The 21,975-nt window shown below is 46.9% G+C and overlaps 1 protein-coding gene and 1 long non-coding RNA gene across 2 annotated transcripts in view; one reads left to right on the forward strand and one right to left on the reverse strand.

Annotated features, from left to right (window-relative positions):
* LOC135388763 (zwei Ig domain protein zig-8-like) overlaps nt 1-5,669 on the forward strand; it is a 240,217-nt gene extending 234,548 nt beyond the window's left edge. The window contains exon 6 of the mRNA XM_064618540.1: nt 4,944-5,669. The gene's annotated coding sequence lies outside the window, so the exon portion shown is untranslated. The remainder of the gene's footprint in view (nt 1-4,943) is intronic.
* Nucleotides 1-21,975, reverse strand: part of LOC135388764 (uncharacterized) — a 146,197-nt gene that overhangs the window by 87,150 nt on the left and 37,072 nt on the right. The window lies entirely within an intron of this gene.

Consider the following 21,975-nt stretch of genomic DNA (forward strand, 5'->3'; position numbering starts at 1 on the left):
CCCTCACACGTGCCAACTCCTCGCCAGGTGCAGACGGCATAACTTATCGGGCCATCCGAAATCTTAGCGATGCGGGTAATTCTTGTCTGGTCCATGTCTACAACACCTCATGGAGAAACAGGGAAGTGCCGGCGAGCTGGACAGATGCGTTAGTTGTCCCTCTGTTAAAGCCGAGCAAGCAACCTTCTGATCTCTCCTCCTTTCACCCTGTCAGCCTCACAAGTTGTCTCGATAAAGTTTTGGAGCGAATGGTGCTGCAAAGGCTAGAATAGTGGCTTGAGGGACATGGAGCTTTCCCTGCGGAGATGACAGGTTTCCGTCGCAATTGCAGCGCCATCGATTCGGTCCTCGACCTGGTCACCTCCGTCGAGCAAGCCAAGAGCCATAAGATAATTGTCATGGCGGTTTTCCTGGACGTCAAAAGAGCTTACGATACCGTCAGTCACCCCTTTGTGCTGCACGCACTGCTGCAAGCCCAGGCCTCTGACAGAATGTTCTTGTGGCTGGCGGATTTTCTGCGCGAAAGAGCACTCTCTGTTCGCACGCGTAAGGGGTCCACGCCGCATATTCCGTTAGCTCATGGGGTACCACAAGGGAGCGTCTTAAGCCCAATTCTCTTCGATCTGGTAATGACAGGCCTAAAGTGCTGCGTTGGCCGAAGAGTTTAAATTTCCATTTATGCCGACGACATTTGTATTTGGACAATTGGGAAATCAAGGCCAACCATACGCCGTCGTCTTCAGCTTTCGCTGGATAGGATTTGGCGGTATCTCACTGAAGCAGGCATGGATATCTCGGCTGAAAAAACAGCAGCGCTAGCCTTTACTAAGAAGGATATACGCCAGTGCCAGCTTTCCATTGGTAATACGCCGTTGAGATAAGTTAAACACCACAGATTTCTGGGCGTCATGCTGGACTCCAGCCTGTCCTGGAAGAAGCATGTCGAACACTTAGACACCAAGGCCCACCGGTGGATATCTGTCATCCGTCACTTTGCCGGAGCTAAGTGGGGAATGGATGAGAAGTCCCTTCTGGCCCTCCATCACGCTTTAGTTCGTGGTACACTTGTGTACAGCCTCCCTGTCCTGCATGACGTCTCCCAGACTCAAGAACAGCGACTTCGGTGTATACTTGCGCGAAGCCTGAGGATATGTCTTGGTGTTCTGAGAGTCACGGAAACTCGAATGGTGATAGCCGAAGCCCGTGAGCTACCGATAGAAATCTTACGGCAGATGGAAACCATTCGCCATTACATGCGCCTCAGAACGCACCACCGTCGTCATCCCCTTCTACCAAAAATTTATCGGCAAAGTCAAAGTGCTCTCTTCAAGTATCTAATGAAAGTGAGGCCCAAGCTTCTTCCGTCGTGCTGTGCGTCGTCCCTTTGTCTGTGTTCGTCTCGTCCCATTGTTTTACCTTCGCACTGGGGTATTTTATCCATTTTAAAAGCTTCTTCCGTTCACAATCCACCCAACAGTTCCCACAACGCCTCCGTGGTCGCTTGTGCTCCTCTCACTCTCCATATCTGTCACTGGCCTCAAGGTCCCAAAACATCAAGTGCCACGTTTAGTTCTGCAGCAGTTGGCAGCGGACATGATGCACCTTAGATATCCTGACCACACTGCCGTCTTCACTGATGGATATTCCACACGGGATGGTTCGTCGTGTGCTTTTGTTGTCCCATGTAATGCAGTCGCACGTGGATATCGTCTGTCACATCGTACTTCATCAATATCTGCGGAGCTGTATGCCATTCTACTGTTTCTGCAGCAGATATCCCAACTTCCTTCGCGTGCCTGGGTAGTCTACACCGATTCTCGGGATGCTCTGGCTCTGTAATGTGTGGAAACCATGGGGCTTCGTGGGTCTCTAGTCTCCATTGAAGTAGACATTCTCCACCAAGATCAAGGTCACCATATATCCCTGCAGTGGATTCCTGGTCACTGCGGTCTAGGAGGCAATGAGGAGGCTGACAGAGTAGCAACGGCTGCCCATTGTGCTGTCGAGAGGTGACAGAAGGACCCGACTAACTGCATGGTTTCAACCCTTGATTCTGCAGCAATGGCGCCGGGACATCACGGCTCAATCTCTCGTATATTCAGTGGACTCAAATTTGTCGTTTTCTTTCCTTGCCCGTCTATTACGCCATTTTACCTCCCTCCTGCGTAGACTCCGACTCAATGTGGCTTTCACCCCGCAATTCAAGTGCATGATCAGATGCTGTGACACGAGCCTCTGTTCCACCTGCGGTGTCGTGGCGACCGCCCTGCACATTCTTATGGAATGTTCACTCTACTGCCCGCAAAGTCCACTCTCCCACAATTTTTCCCACCCACGTCCCATATTCACACAGTGGGATATAGTCCAGGTAGGCTGCATCTTTCTCAAGTAGCGTAGTAGTGGTTGAGACCCGTGAAGCATAGAAGGTTGGACACATCATACACCTAAAGGCGGTCCTGCATCCTCCATCGTTGTTTCTCGTCAATCTCTCTGTCAATGGATCTTCTTCGGAACTGCTTAGGCGCATGCGCATGACCTTGAGTCCGCCGGACAAAGTCACCTCCGTGTTCAATAGATGGCGCTTGATGGGATCGACAGAAGTGGGGGGCCATTGGGACACCGCACGAACGACGCGAGCTCGTCGGTCGCACACCGGGCCGGTTTTGGTCCTTCGTGTTACCCACGTGGGTTTGTTTTGGCGCGCGTCGAGAGCGATTCGCTGGAGTGCCGCTAGGACACGATGCGTATATGTGAAAAAGGTTCACTCAATTCGGTTGGGAAGTAGAAAGTGATCTGAAGCCCAAACCGAAAGTTTGGGCTGATTAAGCACTAGCAATCACCAAAATCTACGAGTCAATACGTATTTTAGGGCAAATTGAACAGTTCGTCGTGGCGTTATCGGATGGGGAAAATATATGTGGGGGAAATCCATAGAGGTTGAACGTTGTCGCTCCCCCTTGAGCTCCCAAAATTCAAATCCCGCTTTACAATGAAAGACGAGAGGTCCACGAAAAAGCAGTAGCAGCGGGTGGCCGACCGCACATTTGTTTCGTATGCCTTCCGTTGAACCTGCAGATTCTGAGAGAAACCCAACCTGGCCTAACCTAACCTGCAATACGTCTCCAGTAGTAAATGCGATCCGTGAAAGAACAAAAACAAAAAACAAAAAAACACACACACCGAATATCAATTAGGAGCAGATTTATACGTAAGGTGAGTTAGCCTACTTGTCGGGCGACATGCTGCACGAGCCGCAGGGTAGGACTACGGATAATTTGGACTACCTGGGGTTCTTTTGAGGGTGATAATCTACTTTTACGCCTCAGGCTACGATCTCCGGAGCTACTTTGATCTCGTATCCAGTTGCGGTTATATATCACTCCAACACACGTGTTCGCAACACTGAGCAGCGCTCCTCTTGCATTCGTAATGAACCTAAGTCTGCAGGAGCAAACTCTCGGCGCATCGTGGCCAGAAGAGAAAAAAGAGTCAGTATCGCTTTGAATGTTCAAAGCGAGCGGCGCCACACACAGCATCCGTCACTGTCTTCTCCCGCAGTTCCGTCTTTAGTGCGCGATGCCTTTCCTGAGAATCCGATCGACTGTTTCTCACGGGCGAGAGGCGGTGGGACGCCATTGATTTCCTATCACCCTTCGCCTTTCCCAGGCGCCGCCGGTCAAAAAGCTTCCCGTTGGGGAGACACCGCGGGATGACACGGACGCTTTTTTGCAATGGAAGTCGAGCGTCGAAAAGATTAAAGTTTTTCTGCGTACTAAATCCCGTGTGTTCAGAATCTTACTGAATTCAAGTGATTACAATCCGTTTTCTTCTCTATGTGAATCTCAATGTTTTTTATTCTCTACGTAACGCGAAAGTATCGTAAAGTTAATTTATAGTTTTAGAGAAGTAGGACGTCACAGGGGTGCGCAACCTGCAATGCATCTGGCAACAATGGGTGCGTGAAGTAGGCGGCTCTATTTTGGCGCACCCAAATCGGGAGTATGAGGCACCTGGAGCGGTCACCATACAGCGAAAAGCAACTTTGGAGCGCCACACTGCTGGCACGCGGATGCCGCTTCCTGTTATCTGCTTATGCACTGCACAGACGCAGGACACGTTGGCTTAGTTTAAACCTATTCGCCTGGAGTAGTTTTGGCGTCGCCACCTCGCGGAGAGTAGCCAGTGACGTCACGTGTTGGATGCGAGGCAGGAGAGCGGACGACGCATAGCTCTCGAGGGCGTCTTTTGCGTGTGCCGTGTTTGCATACAACTTACTGGTACGACTCTGATACGAAGTATAGCTTGAACTGCAGACCCAAAAAGGCGTGGGCGAGTATCAGGAGACAAAATTGCATTTGTATCAAGCGAGAACTGTCAGGGCAGGGCGCGTCTGTAAGGCGTACGAGCTCCTATTTTCCGCATAGTCAAATTCAGACAGGAGCAACAAACGTTCAGTCGGCATACATTTTGTGTATGCGAGAGAAGGCAATTTCTTCAGCTTTAGTAGGAACTTTGATAGGCCACTTTGTTAAATTAGTAGCAAGGTGTCTGTTTTTCTTGAGCATGTAGATATGGTAGATGAGCTTACGTGTAGAATGCTCATGTAGCGATGTAGGTTCAACATGCATAGCAATAGCAAAGTGCCAAAAATATGACAAATACTGGGTTCAAGAGCATCTAGGAGCTTCTCTTAACTGTGCACTAAAACATAATGTGAATTTCACTAATATTGGCATAGGAAAACTGTTACTTGGGTGAAGGCACACACGCACATAAAAACGTCTTGTACACAGTGGCAAGCCATCTGGTGTAACGTACACATGGATTGATATCCTTGAGAACGAAATCCTTCTTCGCGTTCTAAACGCGTTCTAAAGGCAATGAACCCTGTGTCATAAACCTGGTGTTTGTGTCGAGCTCTAATCTCTGTGCAACCCTCGCAGGAACTTGGGATGGAGCAGCAGAAGGTGCAGGGTAATCCAGGAGTCATTGATTGCCGGTGCTCCTCCACAGAACTGAACTGCCACACAGGTGTGCTCACATTCCAGGACGTTGCTCAACTGTGTCGAAGGCGCACTTCCTAAGTGTGTGTTGTGTGCGTGGAGGCGAAGAGACTTGCACTCGGATGTGTGAGGACGTTCGTGAAAAAGCTGCGACATGCGGTGGGTGCTCAAGAACCGGACGTCTATCCGTGCTCCTAGAAGTAGACGGACACAGGCCTCTTACTCGTGACCATGGAGCCGAGAACAGAGACGGCCACGTTCACTTACGGTTGATCTGTATTTCTTCTCCGGCTCATTTACACATTTCCACTTAAACGTACGTGACATTAAGATCGACAACTGCAGGGGTAAGAGACACTCCTGCTCAGAAGGGTGTACGATGGTTGTGACACCGCATTGTTACTGAGGGCTTGGTTGTATAAACCTTCACGGGACATCAACGGAGCCCATTTCGTCGGGAATAATTTTACCGCAGCCGACGTTTGTTCCTCACGTTTGTCTTTGGCAGACTGAATCGGAAGACGAGCTCACGCAGCTCGGCTTGGTGATGGCGAAGAGGTGCACCCGGAAGTCTTATCTGACGATTCCGGTGTAACATACTGTAAATGTATCCTTCGTGTACATAAACTTATCAGCCCTGTGGTTTAAAAATAATAAATGGTTATGTACGAATGTGGAGGGACGGCTGTCCTTTGAGTCAATAATTGCATGCGTACCCGGAGACTTAGAGGTTTACAGATCACATATAGTAGTGGATGAGACAATTAAGCATAGAAGAACAAACACAACACAAGCCTCACAACGCTCAGTTCCATACTTCAATTGGTTCGCGAATCCCACTGCTGATGCGCTCTCTTCAACTGCCATCATTCAATTAACGTTTCGTGCTCATTTCATGCGTAACGAAATTTGTGCTTCGACAGCATGACCTTGGAACCATTTCCGGAAAACGCCAAGACGCCAGCACGTTCCTCTTGGATAAGTTGGGTTGAGTCAGGTTTGCGGGTTCTTACACCTCCGTGAGGCATGATTGAGAAGAAAGCACACGGAAAGCACGCACAGAACAAATACAAGAGTGTCTAGTCTAGAGTCTAATCTAGTGTAGTGATATAGCAATTCCATGATCATCATCACCATCTTCATCGTAGGCGTCGTCCTCGTCATCATCATCACCAGAGGTACCGCACCCACCCAAGGCATGATGTAATGATGTGATAATGGTGATGATACATCATAAAAAGGATTTGTAGCTGTACAACCTCTGGCACTCGCAGCTGAGATACAGCGACAGCTGTGCCACTCTACATTGTGGACAGACTTTAACACTATTATTTCTCTGTGTTTGAGAATTCTTAACATATAATGTGTTAATGTTTCGAAATCATATCCTACAAATGCATTGCAACTCGAACCCTGTTCAGATGTTTATGAATCTTTACAATCTTCTCTGAACAAGCTCGTATTGCAAGTATATAAGACGAGAACCTCCACTAAGAACCCGCCAGGCGCGAAGGGCGTGGCGTCTTGTTCTTTACTCTCCCCCTACCTGCATCACCACACCTCACGTGATACCCGACGTTGAAATATGCCACCTATGGGACACACGGCGCACGTACGCTATCCGATGCTTAACTCCGCATACAGGGTGTCCCAGAAAACGTGTCTTTGAATTATAATAAAAAAAACTACGCCACCTAGAATCATGCGGTCAACGGCATTTGTTCTTACTAGGTTTTTGCCACATCCTGATGTGAATGTCATGTAACGTAAATTTAATTGTGTAAATTTTCGCGAACTGAACTCGGAAAAGTTGCCAAGTTATGTCACTTTTTTACCCCGCTAATGTGAAGAGCGTGCCGAATCTACTCAAATTCACGATAATTGACAGGGATATTGAGGAGCTATCCTATCGAAAATATAGCCGAACATCATGCTCTTCGGAGCACCCCGAGCATAGCGCGCGACGACTTTTTGAGCGCTGTCAGTCCGACGAAAAGGAGGTTGGAAACCCAGCCCACATAGTGACCGTAAAAAATTGACAGTTCATGAAATTGGGAAAGGGAAGGCATGATCCCAACGGAAGTCAGATGCGATAAGACATATCTGTGTTATCTCTTTCTACTATCCTCGTGTGGGCCGGGTTTCCAACCTCCTTTCGTCGAACTGACAACGATTGCGCTGAAAAATTCGTCGCGCGCTGTGCTCCGGGTGCTCCGTACAGACAACAGTTGACGGTGTTGCGCATGTGCGGGCGTGAGCACATCGGTGCGAAACCACAGCCCATCGCAAACGTCACAAACATGTCCAAACTCGTTCTTCAAAAACTTGTCTGCAAAATCCGCGTGGGTCAGTGCAAACTCCGACGGACGCCCACTCGTTTTAGGTGCACACGTCTGGGACAGTTGGAGCGCAGGGAGCGCGCTCCTTTTTTGCTAAACAGTGTCACAGTGTCACTCCTTTACCGGAGCGCGGCGCTCTTGATGAACTCTCACGCTCCAGCTTGCAGGTCGGAGTGACTCCGTGACGTATGCAGGATTGGGATGCCGGAAAACGAATGAGACGCCTTGGAAACTACGCCTGGGCGCTTATCGCGCTCATGGCTCTGAAAGACAGTTTAGTAGTGGCATCCGAGTACGGGGGACGGAGTACACCGAGCGCGGCCTCGGTCTCGGCCTCGCGTTCCCTCACTGCTGGATGATGCTGTCGTCTGCTGGGTGATGTTCTACAGCGGCGTGCCGAGCCAACAGCATCTAGATAGAGAAAGCCTACGCATTGCCTCCTCTCCCTAATTCGCTACGTGGACATATATACTCAGAATTCGTCTGCTGCTGCGATTCACCATTCTGCGAATTCAAGAACCCGTAAATGATTGCAGCTCACCTGGAACCTGCAGACCTAAATATTTAGACAAAAAGTGCATGACGCTTTCCAGAAGAATCAGTTTTGAGAAAGATTGAGAACGTTATGCGCTTTATTTCCAAGTTTTCCCATTTAGTACGCGCGGACGTTCAATCATAACTCGCAGACGACGGCGGTTCTTCTCCATGGCCACGACCGCTGAAAGCACGTTCGTGATTGGCTACGGCCGTTGAAAACACTATCCTGATTTGCTGATTCTTAATTGTTACGTCAAGTCGACCAGCGCGCAGGCTTTCTGGATCTATATGTGGTGTTGGCAGAGTCCTCTACTCCCTGTCTGCAGACGCCGTACGCACTCTTCGTGGCCGCCGCATAGCGTGTGATATACTGAAGGCCCTTGTACACCGCACGGCTGCCGCTTTGTGGCAAGGAGGTAACTTTCGTCAACGACGCAGCGTGGCTCCTGACGTCTTTTCACGTGGGGAGGGGGGGGGGGTCGAGGTAGCTTGCTGTTGTTGGCCGCACTCAAGTGGGCATCGTCACGACTATAGCCTCTTTTCAGGTGCACTCCGATCTTCTGCTGCGCCAACCAATGGCGCGCCGAGTAACAAGTCAGGACCTACGGCGTCCTTCACAAACAAGTTCCCTCATTCAGCTATCGATGTAAAAAGGATTAGAAGCTGCCCTGCGAAAACTCTTACTGTTATACGACACAACATACAGACAACGACATCTGTAGCACGATTACTTGGCAACGTGAACATCTCGAAATCCGAATGCACAGTTGCAAGACATCTTTCGAATACGTCCCATCTTGCTGCCTTCGCTGGACCGACTAGGTGCCCTTTCAAAAAGGCAATTTTTATGTTGTCCGTGCTCCCTTGTCCACTTTGAGGAGGAAGGAAAGCATGCTTCACAGGAGAAGGGAAATCCTGTGCGCGCAACGTTTTCCAAGTATAGATGTGGGAAATAGCCGAAATGACCTCAAAACGCCGTCATGTCAATAGGACAGGCTTCCCTATTTAATGCCCTAGCACCCTATACATGCATGACGTTGGAGTCATAAAGAGACAGTCGCATCCGTTCCAGTTGATTCCGAAACTATAGCGCCATTTTACTTTTGTTTATCACTGACAGTAACGCCGAAATTCGGACGCGAATTAGTGGAGTAGTTTCTGTGCAATTTGATGTAATGCACGGCAGGAGCAGACGCCGGATTGTGAGAGTATGCCGGAATTCCCTCCCCGGAAATCGGAGAAAACGTCACACGGACAAGTACTAGCCATGTTTACATGAACGCGACAGAAACGGATCGAGTTGGTTTATCGCAGCAATTCCTCTTCCATCAAGTCGTGTCGGCCAGTCTTCTAGCGAGGATTGATGTGAGGAGGTGCGATAAGTCAACTCGACACGTTTCTGTCGGGGTCATGTAACCACGGCTACTATCAGTCCTTTGGCCATCGGCGAACTGGCGTCTGCGGGTCGCGGATATCTGTGATCGGCGTTTCCGGGTTCTCATGTTGGTACAGCCAGGAATGTAACACCGTGTTTCAGGCAACAAGGTCGCGTCAGAACTCACGCTCATAAGAAAAAATCAGCATGTTTACGGAGGTCTTTCCACTTAGTATATTGCAATGCGAACGCGAAGCAGACGAGCTTTGCGCTGCGGTTCCATTGGTGTGATTAGCCTCCGTCATCATTATACCGGGTGTCTTTTTTTTTTTCGATACATATTTTTCATAAAAAATCTATAAGGGCTATAGGCATCCTGTTTTCACTTCTATCATCTCTGGGCCGGAGGACGTTCTTGGCCATCTGTTGCTCAACCGTCGAATGACTAATTACCTAAAAGTCGTTAATTAACTTTTTAATTCTAAAAGCTACGAGGTTGTCCCAATGAGAACACCTGTTCCCTCCGGTCACCTGATATCGTAGCCCTTTTCAGAACAAAAATCCGTTCGATAGATCGTCCGCAAAAAATTCGTGAAGGAACACAATTTTTTCTTTATTTTGTTCATGGCGCATCTTCGGAGACGCGTCTTTCCTTCACCCCCAATGTGAGAGGGTGAAAGAGCACACTATCGCCTCTTGCGTCCTGGAAAAAGGTTAAAAGAAAACAGAAAATGCAACCCAAGATAAGCGCAGTTCCGATAGCGTCACCTGATACATTTGTTTTGTTTTGTTTTCGCAAGTTAAAGCTCATCTTCGACGCATACTGTGCTCCTTCACCCTCTCACATTGCCGGCGTAGGAAAGACGCGTCCGAAGATGCGCAATGAACAAAATAAAGAAAAAAATTGTGTCCCTTCACGAATTTTTTGCGCACGATCTATCGAACGGATTTTTGTTCTGAAAACGGCTACGATATCAGGTGACCGAAGGGAACTGATGTTCTCAGTGGGACAACCTCGTAGCTTTTATAATTAAAAAGTTAATTAACGATTTTTAGGTAATTAGTCATTGGACGGTTGAGCCGCAGATGGCCAAGAACGTCCGCCGGCCCAGAGATGATAGAAGTGAAAACAGGATGTCTATAGCCCCTATAGTTTATGAAAAGTCTGCATCGACTGTACTACTTTCGCCGGTGCTTCCTTAGGTGCAGAGGCAGTGTAGTCTTTAAAACTCTTTTATTTACTATCTAAGCTGTTTTCGGAAGAGAAACTTGGCCAAGTTGACTGTGAAGTGGTGACGAATATTACCGTATCGGTCCCATGCACACGTTTCCGGGTGGGATAGTCCCTTTAAGTGAAAGACTGCTAGTAGTAAATAACTGCGAAAAAAAAAGGGGGCAAAAGGACTTGAAGCAGGGCGGCTGCAGGCGCCGTATGGGCGCCTGCAGCTATATTTCATTTGGATGGTTTTGTGGTTTATGATGCGTAGCTGCTAGTATAGCTGCTGTATATGCCGCTTTCTTTTAGGCAGACACACAGCGCAGCGGATGCAAACAGTGCACAGTGAAAATGGATCAAGAGATTCAGCGGGTGCTGCTATCCCGCGATACGAGGCAATTTCGATACAAAAAGAGACGACCCCAGTCAGTCGGCATGGTTTTCCTTGCTGAACTCTCCGTTACTGAAACCCCGAAAAGTAGACTTTTGCGGATAAGTCCGAATTGATTTAAATTTTACTAGCCGAAGTATTTCGGATTTTTTCGGATCCGTCAGAAAAGTCTGAAGCCTACACATCGACTAACCATACAGGTCACGCTATAAGATGGGTCAGGAACGTCTGGAAGAGCTATGTAACGCCTGCGTTGGTATACTGGTCTGTCTGGTATATGTAATAATAATACATACTTGTGCACGTGTTTAGTTACTCCATGGCGAAGCTGCTGTTCCATGACAATACGCATCTTGATTGGGAAGTTGGGAAGGCAGAAAAAGTATCGTCTGTGACAGCGTTCTGCAGACTGCACACTCCGTTGCTGTGACGAAATAAGATGGAATGTATACCCCAGCAAAAAGGCAGAAAGTAGCCGCGGTCCGTAGGTATAAGAACGGCTCTTCCCCCATTTAGTACTACCTCTTTTTCTTTCTCTCTCTTTTTTATTTATTTTTTTTCGTGCCTGGCAAAGCTCATTATTATCATCTCGTCGCAATAATGAACCCCCCCCCATAACCACAGCCTTCCATCCACTTCCAACCACATGGCTTTCATCCCCGTAGGCAGAACAAGAAGCATTTGCCTTGACGGGAATATTTTTACAGGGTTCATAAAACTAGCGGTGCACGTTGAGAGGGGAGTGCGCGTTACCGCTATGAACATGCGCCCAGCATTTTCTTCCTGAAAGAGAGAAAGAAGGGGGCGACCGGGGAATTCGTGTTTCCAGACAACTTGCACGTCGTCGCAAAGCTGATGCTGGTTAAAAACGCTTTCGCTTATAAAGGAGAACTCAGCCTCGGAATTACATTTTCTTGTTAGAAATGTTAGGAGGGAGGGGGAATACGTTTATTGAAGAAAAAAAGAAAGAGAGGAAAGGTTAGGCCGGGTAGGCCGACTTTCTATTCCTTAAAAAGAGAAAAAGAAGAACAGGAAAGAAAAGGAAAATAGGAGATAAACAAACCAAAAAAGAAACAGACACACACATAAGTGGGCCTTAGAGGCTGGTCGAGAGGCCGGTGCCACGAAGAAATCTCAAGAGGGTGGTCGTAACCGCCCACTTGTTGTGCAGGACCGGGCCCAAAAAGGGTGGCCAAAGAGACGTTGGGGTAGCCAAGTTGTCGCAAGTGGTCGTGCATGCAGGTTATTGTAACAGTGGTATAGCAGCGTAGTTCTGGCCCGCGGCAGTTGATCTGGGGCTAATTAGGAGCGTCATGTTCAGGGATCCAAGGGTTCCGGTTGTTGTTGAAAAAGCGGACTTTGAGTTTGGTCGTCGGAAAACACAGATTTTGCATTTTGAAGCGCAAATTCGCAAGGTTTTAGGTGCTACAAGATAGGAACCTTGTTTCTCCTTGCGGACGATAATAGTGATACATACTTCTCCATGAATCTTATCATTCGCTTCCTTGCTTCATTCCTTCACTCATTAATTCCTTTTTCCTAATTATTTTCTCTTCTTTTTATTTATTTATTTATTTTTTGCGGAATAGCAAGACGACATACCGTTTGGCTGACATTTCCTCCTTTTTTTGTTTTCTCTCTTCTAATAAATACAGGGTGTTTATTTTTATTCGTTAGATAATTTTTATTAAAAACCTAGCAGAGCAAAATAGATTCCGTTTTTGCAGTTCAGTTCTACGGCCAGGCTGACATCCTCTCGAAGAAAGTATGCAACTACAAGATGGCTAATTACCTAAAATTCATTAATGAACTCTCTTAATTATAGGGGATTTCGGGAAAAAGCGCGAGATCAGAATGAAAGACCATCCTATAGTTGAAAGCCATTTCACGTTTGGAACATCCTGAAGCACGCACGTGCGTGAAGATATCCACCCCCAAATTTTGGTACGCAAATGAGCCGGTACTGAAAAAGCGCGCCTGACAAGCACATCACCTTCGCCGACAGAGGCTCATCTGGGCGGGAAAGTGGTTTATCTGGCACGCAGGTCGGCACTTACTCCAATCATCTCCATCGCTCCGAATCACGTGGCCCTCTGAGGTGAAATGAGGGCTGTGCCCCCTGCGTTCCAGGTCGCCGCGGTTTCGGTTTCGGCTCATTTGCATATCAAAATTCGGGGGTGGATATCTGACACGCACGTGCGTGTTTCAAGATTTTGTAAACGTGGAATGGCTTTCAACTAGGATGGTCTCTCATTCTGATCCCCCGCCTTTGCCCGAAATCCCCTAATGAAATAGTTCATTAATGAATTTTAGGTAATCAGTCATCTTGCAGTTGCATACTTTCTTGGAGAGGATGTCAGTCTGGCCGTAGAACTCAACTGCGAAAACGGCATCCATTTTGCTCTGCTAGTATTTTTTTAATAAAAATTTTGTAACAAATAAAAATACACACCCTGTATATCCCCCTTCCGTAGCTACAATTTCTGGCCTGATCGTAGCAGCCTAATCGCAATCTCATAACAGGACAACGACATATTCTTCGAAAACACGCAAGACCCTATTAGAGTAACGAAACAACCCGTAACTTCTCGGGATGTCCTGATCCAACAAACCCGCGTGCTTTCTCTAATATCCAAAAGGGCTGCCCGGTACACGTACACAGAGAGAAAAAAAGGGGGAACTGGTGTACCGAAGAAGCGTTCTTCGCCAACGGAGTACAAAAAGTGAGCCCGAAGATAGACCAGAAGCCAGGAGTCATGTTTAATAGAAGGATAGCACTGGCTTACATAACAAACAAAGTAACAAAACTTTTGTTACTTTGTTTGTTATGTAAGCCAGTGCTATCCTTCTATTAAAAATGTGTGCCCCCCAGAAGACGCGAAGGGCAACAACGTTGCCAGATCAGAGCCGGGCGCTCCGACGGAGCCTAACATGACGTCACAGCTCTCAAAAATAAAAATTAATTTTCTCTAGCTTTCGCGTCACGTAGAGCCAAAATATTTCGCACGAATATAAAGTGAGGGAAGAAGATATTCAGAAACGTAACTTTGGGAGGATTCTGAAGACGCGAGATTTAGTCCGCAGTGGCACTTTAAGAGGCGCAAGTAATGGGGTAGAAGAAGCCATAACCTTACATGTACAGGCTCTCATAAGATTGAAGCCAGATCTAATCGCAAGAAATGTTTATGCAATGCTTCACTGTAAACTGTTCGCGTGGAGTGTTGCAACGGGGCAGAACTGTTATGGCGGCATGGGTACCTGTATTGTGAGTAACCTTTGTCGCGGAAAAATGACGAATTTCCCATCTTTCAGCAAGGAATTCGAATATCTTCTGCTGGGGAAAACTAGAATAACAGGTCGTGATGGGGTGCGAAGGGGATACGTTTGAGCTTAGATTAATATGGGTCTGTCGTCTTTTAGATCACTAACATACTTGGGAGTGGATTAATGCTTAAATGTTGTTTCTCTTTTAATCTTCGCTCAGCCTCTTATTTACGTCACAAAAGTACTCAGGTTGACGGGGCATATTGGGGAAAGCAGCCCTACTGCGGCTGTAGTCATTGATTACTTGGGCGTCGTTTTTTCTTTTTTCCCCCCTCCTTTGTTGTTGTTGTTGTTGTTGTGTGTACCGTTGGCTTCTTCTACATGCTCGTCGGTGCAAATCTGCAGCCTTCTTCGAAACGTCAGGTAATGGTGTGTTTTAGTAAACCACTTTGCAAGTCCCGGTACGGTACACGGTACGATGATCCGAAACGATATCACGATACACGAGACTGACGCTGTGGACGTTTTAGTACACCTTGGAAAGTGACGGTACGTTTAATTAACGTCGTAGCGCTCCCGCATGGCAAATCTTGAACCCTGAACCGTGAAGTCTTTCGATGTTACTCTGCTGAGGAGTTCCGTTATTGCAATCCATTTCGTTGCATCCACGAAAGGGTTACTCGCAATCACCTTGAGCAGCATAAAAATGCTACGGAAGTCCGCACCGCCACCTTGCTTCTCGCGTAGTTGGTACAGTCGTCTTCTCCTCGCGGAAACCCGATACGCTCGCGAAGCTCCGGTAGCGTCGCGCATGCGCCATGAGACCAACGCCGTAGCGGGTAAAGGTCTACAAAAAAGGGCAACTAAAATTCTCCAATGTCCTCATGCTGCTATCGCCGGACAAATCGGGATACGTCCCAATGCATATCCATACAGTTGTGTATTATACGTGTCTGGAAACTGACAACTCCCAAGAACAGCAAGTAACGTGAACAGCGCAAAAAGGACAATATTGGCATTACGCATTAGTAGGGTTCGGAATCCCGTCCTGCGTCAGCGCCAACGGGGTATGCAAGTGGACGTAAGGATCGGGATTTCTGTGTGGCTGTTCCCGATGAAGTCGTATTCAACTGTAACCACTTAGGCAAACCACGAAATATCAAATACCAACACAGCGCGAGTTTCCTGCCTGTTGATGCGTTTTGCTCTTCTCTTTCCTTCATAGCAGCCAGTGTGTGCCGGTCTGCAGTGAAATAGTAATAATAGTATTGCTGAGTCTAGTTTTCTGCAAAGGCCATACGAGTGCGTTTACTCTACTACGCCAGTGCTATTTACGCCACGTCACTCTCACCTGCTTCGTTGCCAGCATCCTCTTCAAGGTTAAGTTAAAGACTGAGAGTTGCTAAGATGCTACCTCGCTGTAGGCTCTGTTTCCCCGAGGTTTCCCCCCGGGTTTTCTGACACATGTTCCTGACAGATGACAGCGGATCCCCCGGAACTCTGCCCAGGACACGCATGGTAACCCTCCCTCTTTCTCCCACTCCTTCCTATATTTTTCACTCTCCACGTCTGTACACCTCTCGTGACCCAATGTCTTCGTTACAGTGCTTATGCAGCACTAAAAAGTATCAGGATAATTGACGCCTTTCGAAGCTAAAACGGAGCAGTCCCTCTGGAACCGACGTCCCGTTTGGCTGACCTTTCCTTTTTTTTCTACCCCCCCCCCCCCCGATCTGGAGATGATTGTCGCGATTGTGGTGGTGATGGCAATGACATGAGGTATTGGTGTTCCTGAAAAAAAATAAAAAATAAAAGAGAGATATTGCATTTATTGAATTCATTGGAGGTGGGGGGTGGGGGGTCTCTTTATGGGAGTAACCGAATTTGCCGGATTACATGAGGCGTTTCTCCACACGAGTTACGGTACCCTGCCCAATTACAAGTGGGTTATTATAGTACGAGTCAGATGTGAACTAAACGGATGGAGCACACACATGACCGGTGAGATACACACTGTAGGCATACGGCACCGAGTAGAATATAAATGGTTTTCAAAATTTTCTCGCATGACCTAAGCTATGTTACCCTCTGATGTACGCAATGAATGGAGCGAAATAGCAGTTGGTAACAATAGATATCAGTGCTTTTTACCACAAATACAAAGGCTCGCTGAACGTCGTAAAGGATACAGACAAAGAGGAACGTAATCCCTTGGAAGCCACCGTGCATTGACCACCGTGCCATGATCTTCAGCTACCGTACCAAATCATCTTACCATATTGCAGAGACTCGCACTGCTTACACTGACACTACTTACACTTACTTACAGTGACTACTCACACTGACTCGCCAATGGTTACACTCGCACTTCGTATCTCGTTCCGGTTTGGAAACACAAGGGGGTTTATTTCTCTTGCGTACATCAAATATGACTTCAATGGCAAAGTTGTTTCATTCCTCCTCTATACACCACCGTGACTTCACGCTAGAACCCTTGGTGAAAGACGCGAGAAGCACCCGGCGTTTTGACAGTAACAAACAACGCCGCACAGCCCGTACACTCTAAGAAAAAAAGGAGTGATTTTACTCCTTTTAGGGACTAAATGCGTTGCCACAAAAAATAGTCCCTTTCGTGAGTAAATGCGCGGGAGTAAATGAATGGCACAGAGTGGAGACTGTATCTCACGCTCTGTTCTCAGATTCCCAGGTACATAATTCGTGTGCATGCACGAAAATACGTCGAGTCAAACCGTCAATCGTGATATATCGTGTGATATAAAATCTTGCGACATACATAGGGCACAATTTGCGAAGAAAGAACCGCTAACTGTTACGCAGCCTTATGCTATCAAATTGACCAAGAGCGTACACAGTAAATTCAAAAACACCCTTTCTGGGTAAAAAAATGTGTTTTTAAGCAAATACACCTTTTTTAATTCCACAAAGTTAACCAAAGGCCGCAAAAAGGGTGCTAAAAAAAGGTGTATGAGAAAACACACTCTTTATTACACCAAATGCTGTATCAAAAAGGGTGTTTCTATGCGTTTACACCTGTCTTTACACCCTTCAAGTAACACTGGTGTCGAAAAAGGTGTTTACGTTATATACACCCTTTGTACACTAGTGTTGAAAATGGTGTTTTCATTCGTGAGAGAAAAATTACGTTGGCTTGACAGATCCGCTCATTAGGTAATCACATTATACACGATAGCTTGAGTTGAAAACACAATATTTGACAGGGAGGGATGTCAGGAAGCCTGCTGATATCTTTGACTCGTTACAGGCGTACGTGTTAATTGCAAAGACACATTTTCGTCACCGTTACAGACGAGTTTTGCTGCACTAAGCTGAGCGAACATAGTCCAACGAACTGTATTTCAGTATATGATCAATCTGGTACGCCAATTTAGGCTAGCGAGGGTGCCCGGGCTCATTACTGGCATCGTCTGAAGATGGCAGCATCGTAACGTCGCTCATTTCACGAGCACGGACGGCGTTACGATTTTGCGATCTTCACCTCTTCCCTTACGCATGTCCAAGTGTTTTGCTTTCATTTTAAGTGGATTGTCTTTTTTTTTTTGTTTGTTTGCTCACTCACAGTGTTGCTAGGACGATGAGGGTTGTCAGTGATGCGCAGCGCTCCAGTTTAGGTTCTGCGGTGGAACCACGGCTGGTACTGTGCCGTCTCTAGGGTAGTTGTTGCCATGCAAGCAAAAACGTCGGACTGCATGGCTCGGCATACTGTCGCGGGAGCTTACACCCATTCGAAAGGGTGTAAGAGTGTTTAAAGGGTGCCAAACAAGGCATTTTCAAGGAAAAGCACCCCTTCAAAGGGTGTTTTACACAGAATACACCCTCTAGAAAGGGTGTTCTAGACCATACGGCGTAAAAAGTGTTGTGAGTTATATGACAAGCCATTTACACCCATAAGCATGTTTTTCAGTCTACAGTGTATTTACGTAGACTGTTATATTCGGAAGACCATTAGCGTAGTTCAGTGACTATTTGCAGTCCTAGGGAGTAAATGTCGGGGTTAGGTGACTAAAATGGGGAGTAATTGGGGGGGCAGTCTAGGGGACTAGAAGCTGCAATTACTCTCCATTTTACTCCTTTTTTTCTTAGGGTGTACGTCCTCTCACATTCGCGCGACATCCTGTGCAATGCCCGCCTTCCGCAACGAATTTCAAACAGAATTCATGGCGTTTGGTATTTAGATCGCTTCTCTCTAGACATGTCGTCGGCAGCGTCCAGCGGTCACGGCCCAATCTGCCGAATCCCAGTTCGCAAACAGCACTACATCGCAAGGTTGATCGATACGGGCCTGGATACGAGACCTCTCCATCTTTATTAATTTCACGCTACCCATACACTGAAAAAATAACGAGGTCAGTAGATCCTCATAACTTGAAAACTGTCAAGCGCTATGTTTTTTCATTGTCTTTGTTTTTGACGAAATACCCACCTTGGTGTGTTAACGCTGTTTCCTCTGTATTTTTTCATAATTTTCTGTATCCCAGCTGTTTGTGTCTTCTTTTGTTTGCTTGAAAGCATTAGGGAATAGCAAGCCCACACCGTGGCTAACCTTTCCCTTCACTTTTTTCTTACTTTGCATTAAACATATCCCCCCCCCCCCTCTGTACGGAGCCCCTCCTTACGTGTAACATCACGGCTCCATTATTATTATTGTTGTACGGAGCCCACTTCCCATCATAGCAAATAAAATGGAGCCCGATCCTGACAACCGGTGCTTAGTACCTGCCTCGCATTCGCCGTTCCATCAGCAATCCGGACAGTATGGGCTACAGATAGAAGATGGCTTGGCAAGGGCCATTGGCCCGCCAGTCTTCGCCCAGAGCAACAGTTACCATAGCAACCATCTCATTCTTGGGTGCATTAACATTGCACGACCCGAGTAGCTGTTACGAACGGCCACCACCACTTTCGCTGCATTCTCTTGCACCTAGACATGCATAGGAATTACTGACTAGAACAAGGAGACAACTGCGGATAAGTCGGACGATGAAAAGGATAGGTGGTCATTCCCTATCCTGCACCTCTCCTTCCTTTCGAGATGTTTATTGCTCGGGTAACAAACCCGTTCGGGGATTCTGAGCGTCACGCTTCAGATGCACAGAAATTAGCGATTGACTGTAGAGTTACTGAAGACAGGACAGAGTGGACTTGATCGATAGATAGAGTCGCTCAAACTTCGAAGGCATATTCTAGCAAATAACGAATATAAGACGGCGAGGAAAAATGAACGTGAGAGTTTTGATTCGCATATCCGTAATGACATGTCGCGAAAAAGTCGAAAAGACGAATATCCTGTTCTGATTGTTTTTCGTTTCTACACACACACACACACACACACATATATATATATATATATATATATATATATATATATTATATTTAAAGCGAGCGATAAAAGAAAAGCATGGGGTACTTTACTGCTACTTGAGTAAGAAACAGGTACTGCTTCACTATCCTTTGGCCAGGCGACAACAGAAGAAGGAACGAGACAGCGACGACGCATGGGGGACCCAGTTATGTTGGTGTTACGCGCAGAAGATGCAGAAGGCAGTTCTCCCGTTCAGATCTGGTCACTCCAAGACTGTAAAATTTGGGGTGGTGTCGAGTTTGTTGAGCAACGCAGTGGCGAAGTCCTGTTCTCACCAGGTAGAGATGAGCATTAAAGATCAGATACTAAGGTTAACGAGAGCGGGTTATCCCTCGGACTTTGTCAGGGGGGTAGTCAGGAGGTTGCTGAGGAGTAAGAGGACCCCTGAGGAAGGAGAATGTACCAGTACGAGTCAGCCGACAGTCACCTTACCCTATATCCATACTGCCACCCACAGGTTATAGAAAGTTGCAGCTAAGAATGGTATAAAGGTGGTAGTGTCCGTCAAGAGGAAATTGAGATCCCTTCCTGCCGTTGTGAATGGTGGAAGGAGGGAGTGTGTCTGTAAGGTACGGCATAGGAACAAACAGGTCCCTTGCTTAGTGGGGGTGGTGTATTCCATTCTTCTGGGATGGGGGGAAGTGCTACGGGCCGATGCGTAAATGAGCGCTTACGAGAGCATGCTAATAAGGCATCAAATGCCGAGGTCGGCTCTTCCCGTTTAGCACGTAATGGGTTGCGGTTGCGAGCCTAATTTCGAAGCCACTGAGATAAAGTTTAGGTCAAAGGATGTGTATCTCAGGCAGGTCGTGGAAACGCAACTCATCAGAGAACAAGGTAGAGATTGCGTTAGTGCCCCCACCGCGGTGCTTACAAAGAAGCAAGAAGAAGTGATAAAGAAAGGTTGTTGGTTTGGGTGATATCACGATGTTTGGCATCAAGTGTTATCTGTGACATAACGTCATGTGGGGGGAGTGTCGGGTAGAATGTATGTTTCGCTTGTTTTCAGCGTTAGTAAACGGTTGAAAGTTGCGTCGTCGCTGTCTCGTTCCTCCTTCTGTTGTCGCCTGGCCAAAGGATATGTACCAACCGGCCCCATACACAATGTGTATGTGACTGCTTCCAAAGTATATCTAAACTGGTAGCGAAAACTAGCGAAAATACCAAATCAGACCCATCGGCAAGGCCACCAGCAAGAGGCGCGAGCGATCCTGGGTGTTGACAGTAGAGGTACGGTTGTAAACAGAAAAACTCTACAACATGGGCTTGGCTTGTGTGTGTACTATAGGTTATTCATAATTTCAATGTAGAAAAATCTTTCTGTTGCCCCGCTCGTGCACATATTCGAGATCATCTACCACTCGAGTACATTTCCGTATCCTGCTCCTTTGCGCATGTGTCACAGTTGGGGGTGTTTATGCGTGCGTCTTTGTATCCGTACCGTGTGTCCGTGCATTGTAATACGGAGTTCGTACACTCTTTGGGTTAAACAGAAAGCGTCGTTCACATCTCCGTGCTGTAGACCAAGATTAATACGTGTGAACAGATGAATACAATGCATCCCCTGTTACTGGACCCTGGCCCTATGTGAGCCTTCCTAATTTCTGTATGGTCATCACGATGCCTTTCTGTTTGGAGTTGTCAAAATCGTGATAACCGTATGTACTTGGAATTGATATGATTCATTAAACCTGATATGCTTTATTTTTCTGTGTTCTCGTCTGGGACTGGGCACAGAAAAGGGAATGCAGAGCACGCGAAGTGGGCCAATGTAAACGTGCATGGTTAACTATGCACTACTTATTATTCATACTCGCGACGTCGTCTCTGACGACATTTGTTTACAATCATAGTAGTCCGCGCAACGGATGGATGGCACTGACCGTCTCAATCATGGCGTCATTCTGAAGACACTGGGGCCTATGGGAGTTGCGCTACCTGTTTAAATATACCTTGCAACTTCACTAGTAGCACCTGTTTCTTAGTCAAGCAGCTGAACAGTAGCGCTCGTTTCTCTTTTATCGCTCGCTTTAAATAAAATTTCTGGACACGTTAGAGCAAACACCCTGTACATTGCAAGTATGAAGGAGCGTCCTTTTAGATTAGATTACATTAGAGGCCGGAAAAGAGCTTCCTCTTATAAAAGTGCCACACGATACTTCTTCAATGGTGAAGCAACTATGCCGCGAGACAGCTTCAGGAAGTTAATCAGCAAATTAAAACGAAAAAAAAAAAGAACGAAAGCTTGGAACGAGCGTGGAAAACTTGGAAAGAGCATTTTAAAAAACCAAGGACACCTGACGAAAATAGTTGAACACAAGCTGTAGGCGTTTTTGTGTATAGATGACGATCTTTTTCTCCTGTCCGCGTTTTTCCCATTACCTATTTCATCACATAAGTGGGGTCAGGAACTTATAGATTCCGAACACGTATGATGAACGAACGTCTG

The sequence above is a fragment of the Ornithodoros turicata genome, chromosome 3 (genome assembly GCF_037126465.1).
Source record: "Ornithodoros turicata isolate Travis chromosome 3, ASM3712646v1, whole genome shotgun sequence".
Taxonomy (NCBI): domain Eukaryota; kingdom Metazoa; phylum Arthropoda; class Arachnida; order Ixodida; family Argasidae; genus Ornithodoros; species Ornithodoros turicata.